Genomic DNA, 8178 nt, shown 5'->3' on the forward strand with positions numbered 1-8178 from the left:
ATTATATTATATTATTATAGGGTTTTATGGGATTTATATGGGATCCCACATAAATCTGTGGGATTTATAGAAGGAATCAACCTGGCACTGGTGGCTGTACTTGGAGAAGGAGCCATGTCAGGGCCAGGTGGGTTTGAGGATGAGGAGGGGAGCACAGGGAGGGGTTGTTTTTTACCAGAAGCTGATCTCTCCGGTGATCTGTGCCTCTAAGGGAAGCTCTGCTCCTCTTGGCCCTTCACTGCCCTTGAATAAAGAGAACAGAAAATGAACCTCAGCTCCATGGGACCATCATTTCTGCCACCAGGGACCCGCAGGCGCCGGGTGCCACATCCCCAGGTCCCCTCCGTGTGTCCCCCCGCCCTGTGCCGTGCAAGCCCAGCCCCCAGGGACACTTTTTGTTTGCATTCAGCGAGGTTTTCAGCACAGGAAGAGGTTTCAGCCATGGGCAAGTAGCCCCGAGCAGGCTGGAGGGTGCACAGGGCATGGCTTGAAGGTCTGGTGCACACAAGGAGCATCTCCTGGGCAGTGCTGCCAAAATGCTCCAGCCCAGCTCCTGGCTGGATCTGCTCCCCCAGGCCATGGCTGGAGACTCAGCTCAGTGCATTGCTTATCTCACCTCTCCCCTCTTTTTTTGGTGGCTGGGGAAGGGTTTGAGCAGCAGAGCACAGCTCTCTTTCGATTTCCCTCTTCTTTCAACTTCCTTAATCTGGGGCTCTTAACACTGATGACTGAATGGTCTGCAAAGGATTCTGAAATGAATCTTTTGCTTCACAGGGCACCATTTGTGCTGGGGAAGTTTTTTCTCTTTCCCAAACAGAATGAGACTACCGAGAGACGTTCCTTGGAATTTTATTACAACATCAGCCTCATTTTCTCAACATTACATGGTTGAGACAATAGAAAGATAGCAAAAGCTCACGTCCTGCCAGCAGCTGCCAGAGATTTCTTTGTCACAGAACATTTTAAAACCTTTCTAGCCAGTAGCATATCGCTAAAGTTACAAATAATTGTTCTAACCAATCACTAAAGGTACACATGCTTCACATAATACTTACTTATTTCTAAGTAAGAAATACTTCTTACTTAATAAAGTTACTTCTATTAACAATGCACAATACACCATTAAGCTTAAAACCTTCTACTGTCTTACTAAACATATTTTTCTAGAGTCTTAAAGTCTATCTTAACCAAACCTAAAACTCAAGCTATTGTGTCATGTCCTTATTTACTATTTACTTTACTATTGTAACTTTTTCCTACCTTCACACTTTACAACTAATTCTAATTTCTCTACTCTTTCTATTTCTAAAACCTACTTTCCCAACTTTCTAAAACTCTTCTTACCGTCACTATTCCCCACACCATGGAATGCGCCATGGTTCTGGCACAGCAGCAGGTTCAACCAAAACTGGGTTGGGTGCCACAGAGACTTTCCTAAGGCAGCAAATGTCACCCCTGGGAAGGTTCCAAAAGTGTGTGGATGTGGCACTTGGGGACACAGGTTAGTGGTGGGATTGGCAGTGATGAGGACTCGATTTTAGAGGGCTTTTCCAACCTAACCAATTCCGTGTTGTGCCCTTTCATACAAAGTCTCAACCTGCACCAAGGGAAATTTAGGTTGGATATCAGGAAAATTTTTTTTTACAGAGAGTGATAAAGTTCTGGAATGTTCTGCCCAGGGAGGTGGTGGAGTCCCCATCCCTGGGTGTGTTTAACAAAGCCTGGATGTGGCACTGGGTGCCAGGGTTGAGTTGAGCTGTTTGGGCTGGGTTGGATTTGATGATCTTGAAGGTCTCTCCCAAGCCAGTGATTCTGTGAATTCTGTGAAAGGACCTGCTCCAGTGGCAAGGAATCACAATCCTAAACAGGGACTTGCCTGTTTAGGATCCATAGGAGCAGGGAGGGCTGCTGACAGCATCTGTATGGCTGTTACAGCCCTGATATTTTAAATAATTCTGTATTTCCAACCCTGCTGCCACCCTCCTGCAAGGAAACCCTTCCTTTCTCTTACTACAGCCAGCCCTAGGGACACTGAAATGGGGAAAACAGCCCCAAAAATAAGGTGAGGGAAGGGTGGGACCCTCCCTGAGAGAAGCACAGGCCTGTTGGGACAATGTTGGGGACTTTGGGGCAACTCAGAGGAGCCCCCCAGGAGCCACCACACCCTGGGCCAGGCTCAGCCACTCTGCAGGTGCTTCAAGTAGAAACGAGATGCATTTTGGGGCCAGTGATGGTTTTAGAGCATTTCCACCCCTGGGGAGACCTGGGGCGTTTCCTCCACCACAAATAACGAAAAAAAAGCAGCAGGTGACACTTCAAAGTGAGCTGGTGAATGTCCCACCCTGGACAACAGCCCTGGTGGGGCTGCTCCAGCACTAAAGCAGCTCTTAAATCCCAGAGAGAGGAGAGCCCACTGTGCCCCCAGGAGGGTGTGGAACCCCAAAATTCCATGGGGTTTTTTGTTTGGATTGGATTTATAACAGAGAGATGGCATGGGTTGGGTTGGAAGGCACCTTAAATCCCATCCCATCCCATCCCACCCCTGCCATGCCAGGGACACCTTCCATTGTCCCAGGCTGCTCCAAGCCTTGGCCAACCTGGCCTTGGGCACTGCCAGGGATCCAGGGGCAGCCACAGCTGCTCTGGGAAACCCATACCAGGGCCTCCCCACCCTCATATTCCTTCCCAAAATCCCACCCAACCTGCCATTCCCCGGGTCCTGTCCCTCCATCCCTTGTGCCAAGGCCCTCTCCAGCTCTTGGCACCCCTCTGAACAAACCCAGCCCTTTCCACACACAGTAAAGAACCCAAGGCCCCTCTGCACTGCAGACAAACATCCAAACAAGCTGGCAAGGTCCCGAGCTGTAATTACAGTGCAGAGCCCAAAAGAGACACTATCCATGTCCTGGCCCTGTAAAACATCATTAGCATGAAAATAATGAGGAAGGGCTCATTAACCTGTGGGCTCCAAGGCAGGAATCCCATTATCCAGGCACACATGTGCATTAAGTGAGGGAAATAAGGCACTAAATTCCCTTGGGAGTGCCATAAAACTCCTCTCACTGCAGGCAAAGCTCAGCACAACAGCAGCAGAGGGTGTGAGAGCAGCCCTGTGATAATGGGAAGACCAGGAAATGAAATATTAAAAAATAAAAACAAAATTAAAAAATTTAAAATAAAAATAAAAATAAGTTCAGCTTATTATGTAAACAGAATCTCATGATAAAGACTTGGCTGAGGAACTAAAAATGGGGTTCAAACCAAAATGATGGTTGGAATGTATTTAATGGCTGCAAATGTAAAGCTTCTAGGTCTTACTCTGTCCTCCTTAAATGGCATTATGCAAAAAGAAAAGCAGGATGACAAGAAGCGACAAAAAATACAGTGAACAGCTGAGAAAGATGACAAAAAGTAAGCTACAGATGTAATATCTTAAACAGAATATAATAGGAGATTGAGCTCGTTGTCTAGTATATGAAGATATAGATACAGATTATAGTTATATAGATATATCTATAAATAGATATATAGATATATAGATAAATAGATACATTTATATAGATATAACCTATTTTATATAGAAACATAAAATAAAAAATAGAAATAAAAAATTAAAAATCCAAAAGATTTTTGCTGCCTAAGGCCAGGAGCTGAGCTCTGACCAAGGGAACCTGGAGATGAATTGGGCTGATGCTGGCACAGCTCCTCAGTGACCTGTGCCCAAGTGCTGCCATCACTCCACCAGGCTGGGAATTCCCAGATTCCCCAAACGGGGGTCAGGCATTCTCCCTGCACCCACCACATCTCCAGCCCTGCCTCTGCAAGTTCCCGTCCCTGTGCTGGCCCAGGGAGGGAGGTCACTGCCAGGAACTGCAACGCCTGGAAAATAAACTTCCCTCGAAATGCCATGCTCAAAGATATTGGCATTTTCTCCTTGGATCTGAGGACACTTTCCAGGGTTTTGCTTGCTTGACTGCAATGAGTAAAGAGGAGCTGGGGGTTGGAGGAGAGGAGGATGCTCCACAGCTTGGCTTGGCTGAAATCTCTTCCCTGTGAGGGTGGGGAGACCCTGGCACAGATTCCCCAGAAAAGCTGAGCCTGACACTGAGCTGAGCTTTGTGCCCAAGGCCAGGCTGGACAGGGCTTGGAGCAGCCTGGGATAGGGGAAGGTGCCCCTGCCATGGCAGGGGTGGGATGAGATGAGCTTTAAGGTCCCTTCCAAACCATTCTGGGATTCCATGAAAAATGCTGGCAATAAATGTCTGGACATGAAAATTTTGCTGCTGGTTTTCGCTATTTGAAAAAGCTCCAAAAAACCCACCTCATTTGTTGCTCTCTGCTGAATGAAGAGCCTTGGGTACATTTGAATGACTTTTTATTTCTGTCACCAGCAGCACCCAGCCTGAACAGGCACCCAAAATTGGGATTTAGGTGGGCAAACAGTGAGGCATATCCCTGATCCCTGATGCATTTGTACCAGCTCTTGTTCTGCTCATTCCAGCTTTCCCAAAAACTTCCCAAAGAATGCCCAAATATTGGAGAACTCAGGGCTGCCAAAATATCAAGGAATAAGGATGCTGAGGGATAAGAAAGCCCATACAGAGAGAAATACACATTCTCAGATATTTAGGATATAAGGACACTTATTTCCAAATACTTGGGAACAAAGATATCCAAATGTTGAGGAATAAGAATGTTCAAATACTGAAGGATAAGGACGCCCAGATACTGGGGAATAAGGATGTCCAAATATTAGGAAATAAGGATGCCCAGATACTGGAAAATAAAATGCCCAGATCCTGAGGAAAACAGACACCCAAATCCTGGGGAATTCAGGGATACCCAAATCCTGGGGAATAAGGATGCCCAGATACTGAAGGATAAGAAAGCCCATACAGAGGGAAATACAAATTCCCAGTTATTTGGGAAATACAAATGCCCAAATACTTGGGAACAAAGATATCCAAATGTTGAGGAATTAGAATGTTCAACTACTGAAAGATAAGGATGCCCAGATACTGAGGAATAAGGATGCCCAAATATTAGGAAATAAGGATGCCCAGATACTGGAAAATAAAGATGCCCAAATACTGAGGAATTAAGGTGTCCAAATCCTGGGGAATTCAGGGATATCCGAAGACTGAGGAATAGGGATGTCCAAATATCAGGGAATAAGGATGCCCAGATACTGAGGGATAAGAAAGTCCATACAGAGAGAAATACAGATTCTCAGATATTTAGGAAATAAGGATACTTATTTCCAAATACTTGGGAACAAAGATATCCAAATTTTGAGGAATAAGAATATTCAAATCTTGAAGGATAAGGATGCCCAAATATCAGGAAATAAGGATGTCCAAATACTGGAAAATAAAGATGGCCAAATACTGAGGGATTGGGATGTCCAAATCCTGGAGAATTCAGGGATATCCAAATTCTGAGGAATAAGGATGCCCATATAAAGGAAAAAGTTATTCTCAGATACCTGGGGAATAAGAATGCCCAAATTCTGAGGAATAAGGATGTCCAAATTTTGGGGTATGAGGATGCCCAAATGCCAGGGAATAAGGATGTCCAAATCCTGAGAAATCTTCACCAAAATCTTCACCTCTTATCTGTGATGTGGAGCAACAAATGTGGATGTGGAGCAGCTTGATGGGCTGAGACTGGGATTTAAAATGCTCTGAGCTAAAAGCCACCATTGCTCTGAGCCAACCAGCCCTCCTCCATCCCACCCTCCTGGATTCCTGGAAGCATTTCCACACCAAATGGGCACATCCAAGCCAAAGCAGGCACTGCAAAAGGAGCATTTCTTGATGCTGAGCCCTCCTGCTAAGCTGCCATCCCATCCTTCCCTCCCAGCCTGGGCTCCTGTGGGGCTCTGGCACCCCAGAGCTGCCAGCTCTGCTTGCAGGAGTAATTAAGCTTCATTTGCCAGCTCCTTGTCAGCAGCAGCTGCTGCCTGCTCTGCACAGAGCTGAGAGGCTGTGGAGCACAGAGGATCCTGGAATTTGTGTGCCTGGTGCTGGATCCATCCCCAGCTCCAGCTCCAAACCCATGGAATCAGAGCTGAACCACCTCCAGAAGTGTTTTCTCCTCTTTTAGTTGGGTTTTAGCTCAAGGTCTGTGTGGGTGGAGGTTGGAATTCTCTAAAATGTTTCAAAAAATGGCATTTTCCCATCCCTGGAAGTGTCCAAGGCCAGGCTGGATGGAGCTTGGAGCAACCTGGGATAGCAGAAAGTGTCCCTCCCCATGGCAGGGGATGGAAGAAGATGAACTTTAAGATCCTTTCCAACCCAAACCATTCCATCATTTACGGTGGGATGACCTTAGAGAGCTTTTCCAACCTGGGTGATTCCATGGTTCAATTTTCCAGATTTTTTTTTCACCTCCCAGCAAGATTTTTCTCTGCTTTCCCTCTCTCCCCTCTGAAGCAAAAGGAAAAGCAGGAATGAAACAGAAAGTGCTGACATTGGCCAGCCTGAAACCTCTGCCTTCCCTCACCACAAAGACTGAAAGCAGTATCACCCACCCTGAAAACAGCTCCTTTTTGGGGTGAAAGCAGCAGCCTCCCTGCTCCTTGCTTGCAGAAAAAGGTGATATTTTCCACTCAGTTATAGCAAAGCGGGTGAACCCCACAGGGGCAGCCAGGATTTTGGGGAGAGCAGGGATCAGGGTTGTTCCTACCAGGCCCCATGTGGGGGTTTGGTCCAGAAAAGAGGGGATATTTGGACAGAAAAGGAGTTTTTTTGGACAGAAAGTGGGGGGTTTTTTTGACAGGAAAAGGGTTTTGGTTCAGAAGTGCAACAAGGCTGGGTATTATAATGGAGAAATTTGTCCCAAATCTCATTCACTCTGGGATTTCTCCCTGTCCCTGTGCTTCCCAAGAGCTGAGCCCATCCCAGCTTCTATATCTCCACTGAAACAAGCAGGATCTCCCCAAAACTGCTTTTTTCACCCCAAAAGCAGCCAGGATGCACCTCCAGAAGGGATAACTGGGAACAGGGTCACTGGCTGGCTGGAGCGTGGGAATCCCTCGTGAGGGGCTGGATGCCTTTGCCAGGCATCTTGTGGCTTTTGCTAAAAGCCATGGCTAAAAATAGGTGGCTCAGCTGAAAAAAAAGATTTGCTAAATATATCCAGAAAAGTATCAAAATACAACGGGCAAAATAGAAAATAGCAGAGCCACGTTTTCCAGGGGGTGGGAGATGGGATAGCCCCACTGATCCCAACAGGAGTTACAGATCTGGCTGGGAAAGGAGACTTAACACACCCAAATTCCAAATGTTTCACTTTTTCCTCAAGGAAATAAAATGGTCTGAGCTTGATTTGTTCCATGGGGCAATGAAAACCATAATCCTGAGTGCTGGTTCCAGCCCCAGCTCCCAGCCCCTCTCCACAGGGATTTTATTCCCTTTCCCACCCATTTTTTTTATCCTGGAGGTCCAATCTGGTGTTTAAATCCCTGGGAAGCAGCTTGCAGGTCAGAGATGTTGCTGGCAGATAAATAAATAAATAAATTAAAAGACAAGGGAGTGGAAAACCCGAGCCTGTTTCCATGGCAACAGCTTCCTTATCCCTTTGGCAGCATCCCATCCCTCCTGGCAAACCCAAACAGGAGAGCTGGGATGGGCACCTGGTTCAGCCCCAATCACTGATCCCAGAATTGTTTGGGATGGAAGGGACCTTAAAGCTCATCCTGTTCCACTCCATGCCATTCACAGGGACTCCTTCCACCATCCCAGGCTGCTCCAAGCCCTGTCCAGCCTGGCCTTGGGCACTTCCAGGGATGCAGGGGCAGCCACAGCTGCTCTGGGCACCTGTGCCAGGACCTCCCCATCCTCTTTTTAAAAAATTCTTTCTTACACCTGAACCAACCCTCTTTAGGATTAAAACCCTTTTTGCTGTCCCTCCAGGCCCTATAAAAATCTGTCCTTCTTTAGAAGGTTCCTTCAGGCCCTGCAAGGTTTCCCTGGATCCTTCCCTTCTCCAGGTGAGCACCTCCAGCTCTCCCAGAGCATTTCCAAGGATGGGAATTACCAAGGCAAGGCAAAAGCACATTCTGCTCTTCCCTAATTTTTGCTTGAAAGGAAGAGCTCAGCACTGGGATTGGCTCTGTCAGAGATGGGATGTGCCCTTCACTCACCTTGTGGGAAGCCCAGGTGGAGTCAGGAGGCT

At 46.9% G+C, this 8178-nt stretch overlaps 1 protein-coding gene across 2 annotated transcripts in view; it reads right to left on the reverse strand.

Moving 5' to 3' along the window:
• The window catches only part of GNG2 (G protein subunit gamma 2), a 19556-nt gene that overhangs the window by 2747 nt on the left and 8631 nt on the right, over positions 1-8178 (reverse strand). The window contains exons 1-2 of one of the 2 annotated variants that reach the window (XM_005417975.3): positions 2959-2975; positions 176-243 (exon numbers count right to left, since the gene is read on the reverse strand). The gene's annotated coding sequence lies outside the window, so the exon portion shown is untranslated. Of the gene's footprint in view, positions 1-175; positions 244-2958; positions 2976-8178 lie in introns of those variants that run through there. The other variant, XM_031066171.1, reaches the window with a different exon arrangement.

The sequence above is a fragment of the Geospiza fortis genome, unplaced genomic scaffold (genome assembly GCF_000277835.1).
Source record: "Geospiza fortis unplaced genomic scaffold, GeoFor_1.0 scaffold23, whole genome shotgun sequence".
In the NCBI taxonomy this organism is placed as follows: Eukaryota; Metazoa; Chordata; class Aves; order Passeriformes; family Thraupidae; genus Geospiza; species Geospiza fortis.